The sequence below is a fragment of the Meles meles genome, chromosome 4 (assembly GCF_922984935.1).
Source record: "Meles meles chromosome 4, mMelMel3.1 paternal haplotype, whole genome shotgun sequence".
Taxonomy (NCBI): Eukaryota; Metazoa; Chordata; class Mammalia; order Carnivora; family Mustelidae; genus Meles; species Meles meles.
Window position 1 is genome coordinate 64,144,975 of NC_060069.1, and position 17,893 is coordinate 64,162,867.

At 35.2% G+C, this 17,893-nt stretch overlaps 1 protein-coding gene across 1 annotated transcript in view; it reads right to left on the minus strand.

The window, feature by feature from the left end:
• NAALADL2 (N-acetylated alpha-linked acidic dipeptidase like 2) overlaps positions 1 to 17,893 on the minus strand; it is a 1,427,879-nt gene that overhangs the window by 1,401,348 nt on the left and 8,638 nt on the right. The window lies entirely within an intron of this gene.

The following is a 17,893-nucleotide window of genomic DNA, read 5'->3' on the forward strand; positions in this document are numbered from 1 at the left end:
ACTCTTGTTCAGCATTAAAACAAACACATACACACATCTAAAACAAGGCATATCCTTTGTATATTGACATCCTACCTAGAAACTTATGTCCACTTCTGCAACATTTCCACTGAGGAATGTCCACGGAGAAACAGGATAATAAAATCTGGAAATTATATAATATGAAGAATAGTCAAAATAACAAAGGATCTTTACTGTCTCTTTTCAAATATCTGAAAGGCTTTTATTTAAATAATAGTCACAGAAAAGAGTTAAGATCCAATAAATGTAAGTCATGCAAGAGGTAAATCTGGGTAGATTTTAGCCTCACATAAAAAGGAATTCTAACACTATTTAGCAAGAGAATTCACTGTCTCAAATACGAATAGACACTCCTACAATAAGAAGCCTTACAACAATCTGATCCCTTATTTCAAGAAATGAATTTGAATTTTTCAGTAACTTCAGATTAGTAATATCCAGTTCCCCGATCTCTGTTTTACCCCAGACAGATCTTTTCTCACTGTAGCTAAATAAACAGAACTTGCTACCTTAGAAAGTTAATAGAGTCCTATCAATGGCAGTATTCAGACACATGAGGGATAACCAATTAGCAGAGATACTATAGAAGAGAACTGCAGCATCAGAGACAGTTGAACTAGCCAATTAGTACTGTATTTTTCTAAAATGAACACTTAAATTTTTATCTTAATGAAGAAAAATCCCCTTCACTGTGTCAAAATAGATATAATTTCATTAGAATAAAATTAGGATTCCTAAGAGGGTGTTTATGGTGTAATTCTTAAAATTTATATATATATTGGTTCTACCATATGCATTTTTAATTCTGGAAGATATTTTATGTGCTTACAAACATATTTGAGTATATATCATTTTATTCCTTTCTTTTCACACAGGAGTCTTATCACACATACTGTTCTATATATACTGTTATACCGGGGTTTTTTTTCCACATAAATCTTAAGAGAGTTTTTCATTTCAGTAAGTAAGCTGCTTCAACATTTTATGTAGCTACATAGTATTCCATTTTATAAAAAAGTACATGTTTTTTTCTAACTAGTCCCTAACTGACAGCAACTCAGAACCTATCTTTGCTGTTACAATGTTGTAACAAATAACCCTATAAATATATCATGCCACATGTGTAAGTTTATCTGTAGAAACAGAACTGCTGTATTAAAGGAGATATGTCTTAGGAATTGTCATAAATATTAACAAATAGCTCTCCAAAGGACTGATATTTTAGACTCCCACCAGCAATATATGAGGGTCCTTGAATTCCCTCAGCTTTGATGATGCAGCATATTCTAGTGTTTTAATGTGAAAAGTCTTACATCTGAAGGTAGAACTATAAACCATTTAAAAAAAAAAAAATTCTGGGGGCGCCTGGGTGGCTCAGGGGGTTAAAGGCTCTGCCTTCAGCTCAGGTCATAATCCCGGGGTCTGGGATCGAGCCCTGCATCCGGCTCTCTGCTCGGCAAGGAGCCTGCTTCCTCCTCTCTCTCTGCCTGCCTCTCTGCCTACTTGTGATCTCTGCCTGTCAAATAAATAAATAAAATCTTTTTAAAAAAATGTTCTGATAGGTCTTACACTCCTTAAAGCTAAGAGAATGGATAATATATGAAAAGCACCATTGGGAATTATGACTTCACCAAAGTGCTGTGGAAAAAAAAAAAAGAGAGAGAGAGAGAAGGAAATTATAACAGTAACATTAACATAAAGAAGCAGTATATTTAACGATGGACACCCAGATGTCCTGTGTATGAAACCCAATTTCCCTTAATAAAAACCCTCAAACCCAAATTATGCTAAGGTTGATACTGAAGAGAAAGTCCTTACATGAGGTCATTCAGGCCTTAAGCACAACTAAGATTCAATTTTCTCACTGGAAGACCTAATTATGCTTAACATAAAATGCTTCTAGGTCACTGTCGACACATTGCAAAAAGCCAGAAATACTCTCTTCTTCCTTGATCTTTTCCTTAAAAGCATAAATGAAACAGGACTACCAACCATCAGGATACAATTTAAATGCATTGTGGCAACTTATAGTGGTCACTAAGTCCATTTTTCCTTTGCTTTATAGTAACAGAGTTTTAACTGAATGAGTGCCTCCCCCCCCGCCCAATAGAGAGACTGAACTTTCCAGCTTTCCAGTGTAGCCATGAGACAATTTGCCATGGAATGTGAAAATTTTGGATTACTTTCTTAAAGGATATTGTTTGCCTTCTGCTCTTCTGCTTCAGCTCTTTCCCTCTTTTCTTTAACTAAAATACAGATGTGGCAATGACCCATATTTAACCTTGCAAACAAGAACAATGCCCTATAAGTCTGCAGAACAATAAAATGTAATGCATTGGGGACTGGTAACTTTGTGAAGCTAACCATGTTGACAATCCTGGATTACCCTACTACCATTATGTGAAGGAGAAATAAGCTTCCATCTTACTTAAGTCAATGTAAACATTGGGTCAAATGTAAACATTTGTTATAGTATCTTATCACTACAAATATACACATAGACACACACACAAACATGTGCATATATGCACCCTTAAGACCGGACTGTGGAGGTATTAAAGTAAAAACCTGAAGTAAAATTAAAAGGAAATAGTATGTTTTTTTTAGAAATCAGGTATAAGAATACAATCAAGGGCGCCTGGGTGGCTCAGTGGGTTAAGCCGCTGCCTTCGGCTCAGGTCATGATCTCAGGGTCCTGGGATCGAGTCCCACATCAGGCTCTCTGCTCTCTACTTGGCAGGAGCCTGCTTCCCTTACTCTTTCTCTCTGCCTGCCTCTCTGCCTACTTGTGATCTCTCTCTCTCTCACTGTCAAATAAATAAAATCTTTAAAAAAAAAAAAAAAGAATACAATCAAGAAATAAAAATATAGCAAAATTAAACAGTAAGAAAATATTAGAGAACTGACCAAAACAGAAGACTGATGTCAGAAACACCTTTTCTATAATCAGAAAATTGATTTAAAAAAAAAACTGCAAAAGCATTTTTGAAGAAAGGAAAAATACATTATTGTTCATGATGTAGAAAATGCTGGGGTTCAAAGCCAATAGCCAAGAAAGTATTCTTGAAACATCCTGGGCACAAAAAGTTGGTTTTATTATGCACAGGGACGGGACTAGTGGGCAGAAAGAGCTGCACTGGCATTGTGATTTTATATTGTATACATTATATACTTTCAACTTGGGAGGTGTTAGGGACACCACAAGCCTCCAGGGTGTTTTGGAAACAAGGTTTCCAGGAGCTTGAGAGGTCTATCTACTGTTAGAAAAAGGTCATTCATTACTGTTCAGTAAAAACTTACTCAAGAGACCCTTCAGATGTTTATCAGTGGGCCATATGCTTGCAGGATGATTGCTAACATTATATCGGGGCGGGGGGGCAGAGATAAAGTCTCCAAAACAATTTTTAGATGTTGAAGTAGACTCACAGAATCCTAAGGAGTCAGGCGAAGACCGCCTTTTGCCATTAGCAAAGTGTCAACATGGAGGCAGCTGAGCTCCCAGAGGAAGGTCTGTTCCTCCTGACTGTTTCAAGGACTTGTCGATCGCCTTTAGACAGTAAGGAAATTTAATTTTTCTCTTTTGCCTTTGTTTCCTACATCAGTTCAGACACCTTTTTGTTCTACTCAAAAGATTACTCCTCACAGCAGAAATGCATGGTAATTCAAATACAATTAACAAGTGGATTTAGAAACATTTAAATTCATTGAAACTTTCAGTGGCTTATATAACAAATGTGGTATCTCACCTTGATTAAACAAATGTGGTATCTCAGCTTGGTGAAAAATAAGACTTCATGAGAAAAGATACTGAAACACATTCAGTAAACACTACTGAATATGAACTCCACCCTAGATGACACAGTCCTGAATGTAGGGATCTCAAAGTAAATAAAATAAAACATAGTTTCTGTTTTGGAAAAGATCACTAGCAATTTTCATTAATCACATTGATATATAAAGATAAAACTTCTTCAGTACAATTGTGTCAAAATTACTTTTCAATATCAATTACTTGAACAGTTGTTTTTTTAAAAGTATACGTACACAGAGAATCATACATATATACCCAATCTCTTTAATACAAGGACCATTCAAGAAAAAGTCTTTATTGTGCATAAAAATAAGTTTTAAAATAAAAAATTATTTTGAACTATAATGAAAATTTATATTACACATACTTTAAAATGATCAATAGCTTTCCATCATTTAAGCCTTACTCCTGAAGTAAGATACCAAAGATTCTTAGTCCTTTTTATATAAACCAACTGCTCAGTAAAAATTGTAAAATGCTTAAAAGTAACAGCATGGTCACTAACTTCTTCCTTTCTAGTCTACATTATTTATTCTAATTACTAGAGGAAGAAAAATATTGGCAAACACTTTGAAATTTAAAATTTTCATCTGAAAAATGAATCATAATGGGATATCTTAAAGAGTTATCTACTTGAAAATGACAAATGTTTAGTTCAATTAAAAGTAACATATATATTAATCTAATTTAACGTTCATTTGGAATTTTGTCAAAATCAATCATTTCATTTGTTGTCACTTTAATGCATTAAAATCCTGGAGCAACTATTATTTTATTTTATTTTTTTTTAAAGATTTTATTTATTTATCTGACAGAGATCACAAGTAGACAGAGAGGCAGGCAGAGAGAGAGAGAGAGGAGGAAGCAGGCTCCCCGCTCAGCAGAGAGCCCGATGCGGGACTCGATCCCAGGACCCTGAGATCATGACCTGAGCCGAAGGCAGCGGCCTAACCCACTGAGCCACCCAGGCGCCCACAACTATTATTTTAGACAAATTCTATTAAATGAAAACATAATTGCAACAATTTTATTCTTTTTTATAAAAATTGGGAGCACCTGGTGGCTCAGTTGGTTAAGCATCTTCCTTCGGCTCAGGTCATGATCCTGGGGTTTTGGGATCGAGCCCCACACTGGGATCCTTATTCAGTAGGGAGCCTGCTTCTCCCTCTCCCTCTGCTGCCAGTGCCCCCTGCTTGTGCTCACTCTTTCTCCCTCTCTGTCAAATAAATAAGTAAAATCTTTAATAAATAAATAAATTTGTTTGAAGCTTACGAACTACCCTATGTATGAAGCAGAAATAAGCTTTTAAGACAATGTAAATGGCTTATTGATAAGATGGCATCCTCCCTCTTGAAAAGTGCCAGAAATTACAATAAGTAAATATAAGAAACTAGGATAAAATTACACACAAAAAATGAATCTAACAACTACCTTTAAAATGATTATTTTACAACTCAACTTATAAAGGTTTTCAACTATAAAACCTACTACTGTTTAACTTATTTCTTAAAATAAAAGACCTTATGCAGAATCATATTAGCTCATCTAACCACCCTTTAACCTGACTCCCAGTATTCTTGTCAAGCTTGGCTATAAAGGTTCTTCTCATGTAGTTGGTATTTTTCATCTTTTTTTTTTTTAATCCTTTTCTCTCAGTGTTAAACACTCTTACTGTTTCCAGCAAATGGGAAGCTTTTTACATAGTAGGACAAAAGTATATACAGCAGAGATAGTTGAGAACCGTAAGCAGTCCTGCTGGTTCTTCCCCACAGGAGATAATGTGCAGTAATGCAGATTTTGCTTGACTCTCTGCAGGATCTCACAAAATTTGCAAATCCCTCCCAGCAGATCCAGCAACAAAACTATATTTTCCTATCTCCTCTATACAATGGTTTGTTTTATGTAGCATTCTTTTAAAGGTGATTCACTATGTGCAAGTTATCAGAGGCTGAGCAATTACTTTTACTTTTAAACTCTGCATGTTCCCATGCCTAATTAAAGCCCAGAGATATATAGACTTTTCCCAAGTATCTTTGTAATGATATGAGAGAACACTGACAATGAAGCAAATAGGATTACTGAATTGCCATTTTTTAAAACCACACTGTACTAGCACCTCTAACATTATAAACCAATCAATCAGGTAAAAAGAAAACAAACACACCCTTAATTTTGTAAGACCCTCCCCTATTATAACTCTGAAATATTAACTGGCTTATTTTAGCTAACTTCATTGCACGTTAACACTGGTTCTAAACAGGCCTTTTGCTTTTTCTTTCACTTCAAGAATATACTGTGGCAAGCTGGGGACACCTGGGTAGCTCAATCGTTAAGTGTCTGCCTTCCGCTCAGGTCATGATCTCAGGGTCCTGGGATAGAGCCCCACATTGGGCTCCCTGCTGGGTGGGAAGCCTGCTTCTCCCTCTCCCACTCCTCCTGACTGTGTTCTCTCTCTCGCTGTCTCTGTCAAATAAATAAATAAAATCTTCACACACACACACACTCTCTCTCTCTCTCTCTCTCTCTCTCTCTGTGGGTTGGGGTGCCTGGGTGGCTAAGACAGTTAAATGCCCAACTCTTCATTTCAGCTTGCATCATGAATTCATGGTTGTGAGACTGAGCCCCACATCAGCCTCCCCGCTGGGCATGTAGCCTGCTTAAGATTCTCTCTCTCCCTCTCCTTCTGCCCCACCTCTCCCTCTCTAAAACAAACAAACAAACAAAAAAAGCAGTGAGGAAATTTTACTTCTGATTTCAACAGATTTGTGGGAAAAAATTATTATATATTCTGATTTGATTTCCATTTAGAAAGATAGTGGCTGCATCATTTTATCTAATTATTCATTAAAGCTGTCTTTGTGCTGAGTTCAGAAGGATTTTGCAACATACAAGGACAAATGCTCTAATAATAACCTATCCTTTATGGAAATAAAGAATAAAATTCAAGAAATATTTAAGGAGAAAATATCAAGGTTCTTTGTGTGCAAACTAATATTTTTCTCATGCCTTCTAAGTAAAACAATAGTATTAGAGTATTAAAAAATCAGAGATACTTTTGCAATAAAAACCTGAGAAGAAATCATATATCATCCTATGATAAATTCCTAAAATAATCTAAGTGAAATGCAATCATAAAACATACAATTTATTATTACCATCTTAACTAAAATGATCTAAGTGAAATGCAATCATAAAACATATAATTTATTATTACCACCTTATTCTTTCAATGAGATGTGAAATTCATAGTATATAATGCCAGATGAGCTATTTATTCTTTAAAATAATCTAAACACAAATATAAGAATAATAAACTCACACACATACACATACACACACACACATAAACACACATACAGAGTGCTGTGTTAAATAAAAATGCAGACCTTAGTTTTTATTACATTTTGTGACTATTTTCAGAAATAATGTCAATATCTAATTAAATTTAACTTCACAAGCTTATTTTTTAAATAAATTTGAATCAAGTTAAAGAAAAGGAATGTTGACAAATTTTCCCCAGAAACATACTTTATTTTGATTAGAAATGTACTTTTGCATAGAGTGGTAGTATTTTTTTCCAATATGAATAAAAAGATCTTAAACCAGGGAAAAATCCACATAGCCTTACCAAGGAATCTAAAGACCAAGCATTTTGTTCAAAAATCTCGTCCATAACACATCTTTTCCTACAAAATGACAAACTTTATTGAAAAGAATATAATTATTAAATTCAGATATGCTCCTTACAGCCAATAGAATGTTTATAATACAGTACTGACAAACTGTTGTTGCACTCCTGAGATCAATAAAAAGTAAATTATACATAAAAAATCAATACTTAATTCATGCAACCATCAGTATTAATATTGGTATAAAATACTTCATTTTATATACAACTAAGGTAAACACTTTATACTAGAAAAAAATTTAAACTGCACAGTAAGTAAGCAATACTTCATTCTTTATATTCTATTTAACATCTTTGTTATATTCTCTCCAAGTATACTCATAGCTTTCAAGCTGCATAAGGACCTCCTGTTGAGGTTCATGGTAACTGTAAGAAAGGAGCCATATATACTTTACCTATGTACAATCATAATATATCAATCACAGCTTAACTGAAGTTATCATACCAGTAGCAGAAAACATGGAGTTTTTCAGATTACAAGGAACAGGGAGGAAAAAGCCCAGGAATTAGCCAGCATGTAATTGAGGGAATGAAAGGAAGAAAGGAAAATCTAATCCTCTAATCCTAAGAAGAGTTTTATCAACTAAGTTACTCAACTGAAGAGGAAAGCCTCAAAAAAACCAAAATTGCATTAATTTAAAGATTTAATATTTATACAAAGAATGTAACTGTCCAATAACAGAGAAACAGATTTAGTATGTCCAAGCCAGATAATGATCATGTAGTAATCAATAATTATGTTTACAATGTTTAAAATATCTAAAATGCTCTCTCTATATAATATATATACTCCATATATTCTATATATATTGTAATATACTCTCCATATATAATATATATTATGTTGAAAAAGCAGGATGTTAAAATTTTTTGTATGATCTCAAAAATGTAAAGAGAAAAAAAATCAGAAAAAAAAATGTTGAGGGGCGCCTGGGTGGCTCAGTGGGTTAAGCCGCTGCCTTCGGCTCAGGTCATGATCTCAGGGTCCTGGGATCGAGCCCCGCATCGGGCTCTCTGCTCAGCAGGGAGCCTGCTTCCTCCTCTCTCTCTCTGCCTGCCTCTCTGCCTACTTGTGATCTCTCTCTGTGTGTCAAATAAATAAATAAAATCTTTAAAAAAAAAAAAATGTTGAGATTTTAAGAGCATATCTTTGGTTAGTTACTAAGAGGTGATTTTTTTTTTCTATTTCTTAATGTATTTCCAGGCTTTCTGAATGTTCTGCAATGATTCTGTATTATTTTGATCATCAGAAAAAAATTTATAAATATAAAATGTTTTTCAAAAGAAATAATCTCTGAAAGTCAATTTGAAATTAATATAATAAATCAGAGTGACATTCTGTTTTTAAATAGTTTTATAGTTGACTCTTGAACATGAGGAAGTTAAGTGTACTGACCCTCACATGGTCGAAAATCTCAAAAATCTACATATAACTTTTGGTTCCCCAAAAACTTAACTACTAATAAGAAGCTTATAAATGAACAGTTGATTAACACACACTTTGTATATTATACATATTATATACTGTATTCTTACAATAAAGATAGCTAACGAAAAGAAAATGACATTAAGAAAATCGTCAGGGGCGACTGGGTGGCTCAGTGGGTTAAAGCCTCTGCCTTCAGCTCGGGTCATAATCCCAGAGTCCTGGGATCCAGCCCCAAACCGGGCTCTCTGCTCCGTGGAGAGCCTGCTTCCTCCTCTCTCTCTCTGCCTGCCTCTCTGCCTACTTGTAACCTCTGCCTGTCAAATAAATAAATAAAATCTTTAAAAAAAAAAAAAAGAAAGAAAGAAAATCATTAAAATACATTTACCACACTGTACTATAAAAAAAAAATCTATGCATAAGTGGACCCAGGCAGTTCAAACCCATGTTTTAAGGGTCAAGTGCACTTTGCTTTCAGAAAATTACACAATAAGTAAACAAGTCTTAAATACATGATTTATCTTTCTATTCAAACTAAGCAGGAATAAAAGTTAAATGTTTCCATTTTTCTCACACATGTTTTTATACATGAACATAAAAGCTAACCAAATATAAAATTGATCTTTGAATTCCTTCTCTTCCTGATCCAAGAGGAAAACACATTTAGAGCTTATATGATATGAAGAAGAAAAAAATCAGAAACAATTCTTAGTATGCTTCATTCCATATGTTGATTCCAGATGACATGACTTTCAATGCACCCTAGTATATCATCACCTTTTCGTTGGGGATTGTTTATAGGTGATATCAGTAGAGGAGAAGGAGGATCATTTTGGTGTTCTTTCTTTTTGGGTTTTTTTTGCTTTTTCATTTTGCTTTTAGCAGCATGCACTTAGGTCCTATAAAGTCAGAGCTCTGTAAAGCAGTTTGCATTTTTAATCTTAGTAATGTTGCCAGTGTTCCATTAACATGTTAAGGCAACTTTCCAAAAAATAATTTTTTCACATCACTTCATAATTACAGAGCACATACAATATAACATGCAGGAGGGTTTTGAAAACATGAACAAAAGGCAAGACTGCTGTCACCAGGAACCCTAATACTACTTTGTAAAGCTTTAGTTGAATCCCGTTTCAAAGACTATCTAAGTGAAGAAACTATCTTTGAAGCTTGCGGTGGTACACTTTATTTGAAGATCCTAAAGTGCTTTAAAAATCAGCATTTTTAGTTCCCATTTTGAAGGTGAAACACTCAGTAATTCTACAATTAGGTTAAGATTATGGAATGGGTCCAACAGACACCAAGAATTCCAAATAAGCATGCTTTCAATTCACTGTCCACCACATGTTCTTCATATACAAACCTTATTTAACACTGACATTGAGAGCCGACTAAATAGCCTTCATTTTCCATTTCCACACCACCCCACTATGCTCAAATTTGACATACTGTTCATTTTAAAGATTTATTTATTTACTGGAAAGAGAGAGAGTGTGTGTGTGCCAGAGAAGGGAAGGGTGGGGGAAGGAAAGGAAGAGAGAGAATCCCAAGCAGACTATCCACTGAGCATTGACTCAGGGCTCCATTCCACAAGACAGAGATCACAATCTGAACTGAAACCAAAGTCGGACCCTTGACCTACCAAGCCACCCAGGCACCCCAGTCATCCATTTTAAAATGTGCTGGTCTCTCAGCTTCTTTCTCACCATAGGCATCCAGTCCCTGATATCATCCAGTTTCTACCCAGACCTCTTCTCCCCAAACAGCACTGCAGATTCTGGATGAGTGTCTCCCACACTTTTTGGGCTACATGGACTCAAAGTTTTTTAAAAAACCAAACCCACCCCCCAAAAAAAAATAGAGCATTAGTATAGTTATCAACTTTTTATTTTGTCATCACTACATAATTCTTATTTTCTCATTTTGTCAAAGAAGAGTGGGAATTCCCTAAAAAACTTGGGAACCATTCCTCTGGACCATCCCCCTTCCTTCCAAACCTGCTCTACTCTATTGACCATTCCCTGAGGTTTCCCTCTGCCCTGGAAGAGTGCTGGCTTGTTACTCTGATCTTTAGAGCCCCCAAAAATATAAGAGAGACTTGAAAAAATACATTGCTAAATTAGGAAGGAATCCTGAGTGCCTCAGCAGCTCCAGAAGAATAATGCAGAATACTGACAGTACATTCGAGTCACCTGCCATCTTAATGAAAAAAACAGAAAGACCATTACTTATAACAAAGCCTTTTATTTAACATCAATACATGGATAGCAGCAGAGACCTGTATTATGGGCCAGAACACCAAAATCTAGTCCCAACTTGGTCTCATTTGAGTCAAACCTTTGTGAGTCTGAGCAGGTCATTTAATGTGTCTTTATAAAATGAAAAGGGATAAACTAGATGATCACTTAAGGTAAATTATACTTTAAGAATATAACGTTCTCTAGAGAATAAAATATAAAAATACTGATTTTTATATCCCAACATTTGTATTTATAAGTTTTACATAATTACAACCTTCAAAGAAGAATGTAATGTGGCTTCAATGAAGGACACATAAAATAAGGCTGTTACATCAAAAAGCTGATGTTCTAAAAATAATACATTTTTCAAGTTTACCAACCTCATTTTTCACACTCACATGTTCAATATCAACAGAAGAAACAAAGAGCAATCTGAAAACAGAGTAAACACAATAAACTTTAAAAAAAAAAACAAATCCTAAAAATATGTTATAAGGTACTACTATCAAATAATATCAGCATCAAATAAATCATCATCTCTCCAATCTGTGTCATAAAATCAGTGTTTTAGATAAAACCATAGTTTTTTGAATTAAAAAAAAATAGCAAAACAAAACACTATTTTACCCTTCAGTAATTATTTTCCTACTCCTCAAATTACAACACAAGCTCTGTGAAGGGCAAATCAGAATATTCTTTGTTTTTCTCAGTCAAGAATAGCTCTTAGTGTTTACTGAAGTTAACTGAACTGAACCGAATCCTAGGCCCAAATGGTTTGCACTTATCTATTATCACTATAAAAATCCCAGATTTCAGAGCCCCTGGGTGGCTCAGTTCTTAAGTGTCTGCCTTCAGCTCGAACCCTGCATTGGGCTCCCTGCTCCACAGGAGGCCTGCTTCTCTCTCCTACTCCCCTTGTGTGTGTTACCTCTCTCACTGTGTCTGTGTCAAATAAACAAAATCTTTTAAAAAAGGAAAAAAAAAAAAACACTTCCTAGATCTGTCCACAAACTATATTTCAGGTCGTATATCCCAATATTCATTTTGGGGAAAAAACATGGCCAAACTGATTTAGTCTTTCTGTACCTCTACTTTTCCCCGTTCCTCCCTACTGTGTAATGTAACTTGGGGACAGTAAATATCCCCAAAGATGAACATGGGCCCAGTAGGTGGCATTCCTGAGAACTACATGTGACCCACTTACAATTTCAACTCCAATTCTATCATTGACCCTCATGCATTCCGTTCTGTTAGCTCTACTATAAACATCTTTTATACTCTCAAGCTTCCTGATTCTTGCTCACAAAGTTATTCTTACCTACTTATTTCAAGTACCTCTGAGAACTACTTAGAAACAGACTTCCCCTGTATGCCCTAGGATTCACCATCTTTGTTGTTCTGCTCCACTTTCCCACCCACCCATCTATTCCACACCCCCACCTCCACCGCCAACACACATGGTGTGCTATCCTCCTTCATAAGCTTGCAAATGTGCAAAACCTGACCTACTGGCTCTTCTCAGACACTTTTGGACAAGCTGTTTCTATCTATAAATCTATGTTCTCCTATTTTCTATCTATAATTTCCCTACCTATAAATCTATCTCCTCCTTTCAGTACACCAAATTTGCTTAAGCAGCAAAAAGCAGTGAAATGACATAATAAAGTTATATTTTCACCCACCAACCCTATCTGCCTATTAGCCTAGGCATATTCTGTGTGACTGACAAGGTTAAGTATAGAGTACACTTATGAGATTATAATCTACTTGTGGGAAGTACATCTTCATATAGGGAGTGGGGTGGAATTTAGGAGTAGTTCTGGCTTGGCCTGCTATGTGTGTTACAGCACATTACAGAGCACTTAACTTTTGTCATGAAGATAAAGTCATTTAAAAAGTTTAGCAAGCATGCTCTAGGAATGTAAAATAAGGAGGCAAAGGTGAAAAGACACTGTCTCAGCCCATGGTGGCAAATAGAACATGATGATAAGAAGAAGATACACGAAAATTGTGCTAATAAAGCCAGCCATATAAACAAGAGAACAAAGGACCACAGTGGAGGGAGTGTGACCAGCTCTGGGGATGGGATTGTGGCCATTTACAAAAAAATACTTTAACTGGCTACTGCTGGATATGTAATTTATCTATCTTTTACAGAAAGGAGAAAAGCACTCCCAGCAGAGTATCCACAAAAAACACAAGTGGGCACGAAAAAGTGCCAACACATCCCCAAGTATATTGGACACACTTCTCCCTTCAGCATCTTCAGGCCAGGGTGCCCTGTTCTCCATACACATATGTAAGCATGGGGTGGGGCTGGAGGAATTATAATCAAAAACTATGTTTCAGATAAGGGACAGGGAATAATGGTGGAATATATAATGGAGGCCAGATTACAATGAGTCTTGTTCAGCAGCCTAAGTTTAGTTTCATCCAAAGGCAGTGAGAAGATGTCAGAGACTTTTAAGCACAGAAGTGACAGTATCAGATAAGATATCGGACAACTGTTGGTAGGTGGTGACTTGTAAAATCTCCCCAGTCTTTCATCCACAAGGAAACCCCCTCACTAACCTGAACAAAGACTTCCCTTGGGGAAAGGAAAGCCCCTTCTTTGGGGCTTGGCAAAGAACACAGAAAGCGTTTTCACCTACCCCATATCTGATCTCACTAGATACCCTTCCCCAAAACTGTTGGAGAATGGAGTTTAATAAGAAAATGGAGAAAAGGGAAGGAAGAAAAAAAAGGAGAAATAACATTTATTAACTACTAGGTACCAGGCAATGTACTAGGTGCTTCACATACATTATTATCAGATCTAACTTCAAAACAACCTTCTGAGTAGATAAAATAATTCCCATTTTAAAGAAGCAAACCAAGTTGTCAGTTATCACAAAGCAGCAGAACACTGAGGTGGAAAATGGATTTAAACCCAGACTTGACTAACTCCAAAGATATTCATGTATGTAAGGATAAAGTAGTTTCCCTGCATACCACCTTAATTTATTCTTACAATAACCTTTGTACAGTGGACTATTATTAGTATCATAATACTAAATAAAGAAAGAAATTAAAATTCCAAAAGTTGGTCATTCATATCATAAATGAGTCAAGGAGGAAATGACATAAGGAGAAATAAAGAAAGTATTTAGATAAATAAAGAATTTATTTAACCTGGACCTAATATGTAAATAAAGAAATTAAAATTTTGAAAATTTGTCATTCATATCATAAATGAGTCAAGGAGGAAATGATGTAAGGCAGGTGCCCTAGAAGGGTGCAGTAACTGCATAAAAAAGTAGCTACTGAAATATAGATACCAAATTGACAAAGCCCTTCCTTAATCCTTCCACTAGCCTTAGCATAGCACTGCATTAATAAACAATGTTTTACTGGCTTCATTGTTTTGGGTTTTGCTTTTGCTTTTTTATTTTTTTTTTTTAAGATGTATTAGAGCATGTGGGCACACACAAGCAGCGGGAGGGGCAGAGGGAGAGAGTCTCAAGCAGGCTCCCCTCTGAGCCCAGAGCCAGACCTCAGGACCCTGATGTCATGACCTGAGCTGAAATCAAGAGTCCCATGCTTAACCATCTGAATTACCCAGGCACCCTGCTATTCCGGTTTTTATATCAAAGTGAAGGAATAGCGATGCAGACAAAATATGTTGTAAAAAGATGGGTGATTTCTTTCCCACTACCCCCAAAAATATGTAAACCAAAAAGAAGACATGAGAAACAGCAATTCCTTAATCAGAAATAGAAACTAGTAAAATGGCAGTCCTTCTTTATCAAACATTAATTTATAGGTTTTATAACTACTTCATCCTGAACACATTGTGATTTTTTTAATCATAAAAATGCTTAGAGGAGTTCAAATTGGATAAATACTAAGAAAATGTCTACATTATAATACAAACACATCAAGCTTCTGTTATGTAGTTTTCTGCTTGCTTTAGAATTGAGCTGAATGACATGAAAAATCACAAATTTAGATTTTTACATTTGATACTGAACAAATAAGAGAATAGCTGCTTTTTTATAGATATATTACCAGGCAGCAATGAAGTAAAGAGCAACTTCAAGGGAAGAACTGGTAATTAAGAGTCACTTGAATCTCACCAATGTCACTATCTATAATATTGACAATAAAGTACGCCCTCAGTACTAGCAGAATCCACACCAACATTCCCAAATTAGGGTTGATACAGAAGTTAGAGACAGATGGCAACATACCATGTCATCCTTGGTAAATGCAGAAACAAAGCCACCTTTTCTTTCTATACATACACAGTACCATTTTTTACTAACTTAAAACAGTGTTCAGCATTTAATAACCATTAAAATGTGTTTTTTTTTTTTTTCATTCTGAGTGAAATTAAAGATTTGAGGGAAAAGTACATCATTTCAACTGGTGGAAAAGAAGAAAATACATTTGACAAAATGAACATGCTCACTCTCTTCCTTGTCCTTTCTATGCACCCAACTCAAAATTAATAAAGCAAGTGGGGGAAAAAAAGGTTTTAACCTTGGAAAATTGATAAGGAACATAATGAAGATGACAGTAACCTGGACCTAATGTGTAAATATCACTACAATAACAAAATTATGACATACATTCAGATAACAAGGCAAAAACTGAGAAAAGAGATAGGAATTCTTTGCCTTATTCTGATAACCTAAAAAGAATGGTTTATGATAGTACAAAATTTCAACAGTATCACCAAAATTCCAAAAAGACTTTAATTTAGTGCATTATAGCGGAAAACCAGACAGAAGAGAGCTATTTTAAATATTTAAAATAATAAATTTTCAAAAAAATAAAGCTAAAAATATCTTTAAAGCTATTAAAATAAGATATCACAACTGTACTTTAACAATATATTTACACTATTCATATGACAATATGTGACACTAAAATCCCAGATCATGATTTCCTGGAAATACTTCTAAGAAAATCTATTAAGAAGAATTTCTGAGGCCCTAGTAATAGAATAATTATCCTAACAGAATGTGGTTAAACAAAATAAGAAAGCGACTTCATGTAGTAGTTGTAGACATTCGTAACTATAAAAAATCAAATGGGGCAGAATGTCATTTAAGAGCGTTTTTTGATAATGGTAAAAAGTTATTTTCCTCCAACTCTGGTTCCACAGGAAAATAGAAGGCTGGTTGGGTACTTAAGACTTTCAACAAGGACCCCTCTTTTGATGTGTTTCCTCCTTTTCTGTTTTAAGTTTCACCTGGTTAATTCCAGAACACAAAAAAGGAGTAGTCATAGAGACAGAAAGAGATCATAGTCCCTATCTTCAGCCATATGAATGTCTAATGTCTAACCTTTCAAAACACAAGTTTTAGAAGACAAACTTTAGATTAAGTCTTCAAAATCTTTCACAAATGACTCCATCTATATCTTTATTTATGACTATTTTAACTATTTAAAGCTCTCCTGAAGTTTCTTTTTCTTACACGGCCCCAAAGTCAAAATAACCTACCATGTACATAAAAATACCTCAAAAATTAGAAAAAAGAAAGTGAATAACTCCTTAACTAAGTTAAATATCTCTGAGTCTTTTAGTATCTCTTTTGCAGGATGCTCTAGGGTGATCTTGTGGTAATGGAATACTTCTTTACCTTGACTGTGGTGATAAACTGCATAAATCTACACTTGAGATAAAATGACACAATATCATTATAAAATGATAAAATTTTACACATGTGTTATACCAAAGTCTATTTCCTAGTTTTAATACTGTATTATAGGGAAACCATAAAGAGAACACAGGACCTTTCTGTTCTATTTGTCCATGTTCCTATATATCTACAGTTCAAAATAAAAAGTAAAAAAAAGGGGCGCCTGGGTGGCTCAGTGGGTTAAAGCCTCTGCCTTCGGCTCAGGTCATGATCCCAGGGTCCTGGGATCGAGCCCCACATCGGGCTCTCTGCTCCACGGGGGGCCTGCTTCCTCCTCTCTCTCTGCCTGCCTCTCTGCCTACTTGTGATATATGTCTGTCAAATAAATAAATAAAATCTTTAAAAAAAAAAAAAAGTAAAAAAAAGGGAAGGAAGCCTATCAGAAATCATAATATCTCAATGCCAGGAGTGTGGGAAAAAAAAGAAGAGTAAGAAAGAACATTATTTCCTCAAATCTAAGATATCAGTGTTGGCAAATACCAGGAAAGCAAGTAAACCAAAGAGGCAGACAATGACAAATAATCTGAATATTTGATAGTATATAATAAGCTTAATGGGACTAAACATGATGTGAACATGACAACCAAACTATCCATCTGTATGTTAACCTATATCCTTTACTGAGGTCTGAAAATATACTTGAGAGACGTATATAAGCAAGAAATTATTTCAATGTCTGAACTTTTTTAAAAAATCACTTATTTTACACTGATGTCATAGTCACATTCATTTGTTTTTAAACATTTAATTTACCAGTTAATTTACTTAGCCACTGTGAAAATTAATAAAGGGTCACTCATTTAAAATGGAGTCAGGGAGCCCCGCAGGGAGAGCACTCATGCACAAACTTGCCATCAAAGCTCACTTTACATTCCTGGGCAGAAAGTAGGAAGATTTCCTCTTTGAACAGCATCAGCCTAGCCGATGACAAATTGCCACAATTCAGCCAATGAAAAACCATCACTATCCTGAACTCTTTCTTCCAAAAGATTTCTGTTCAAAGCAGCCCCTCCCAACTGC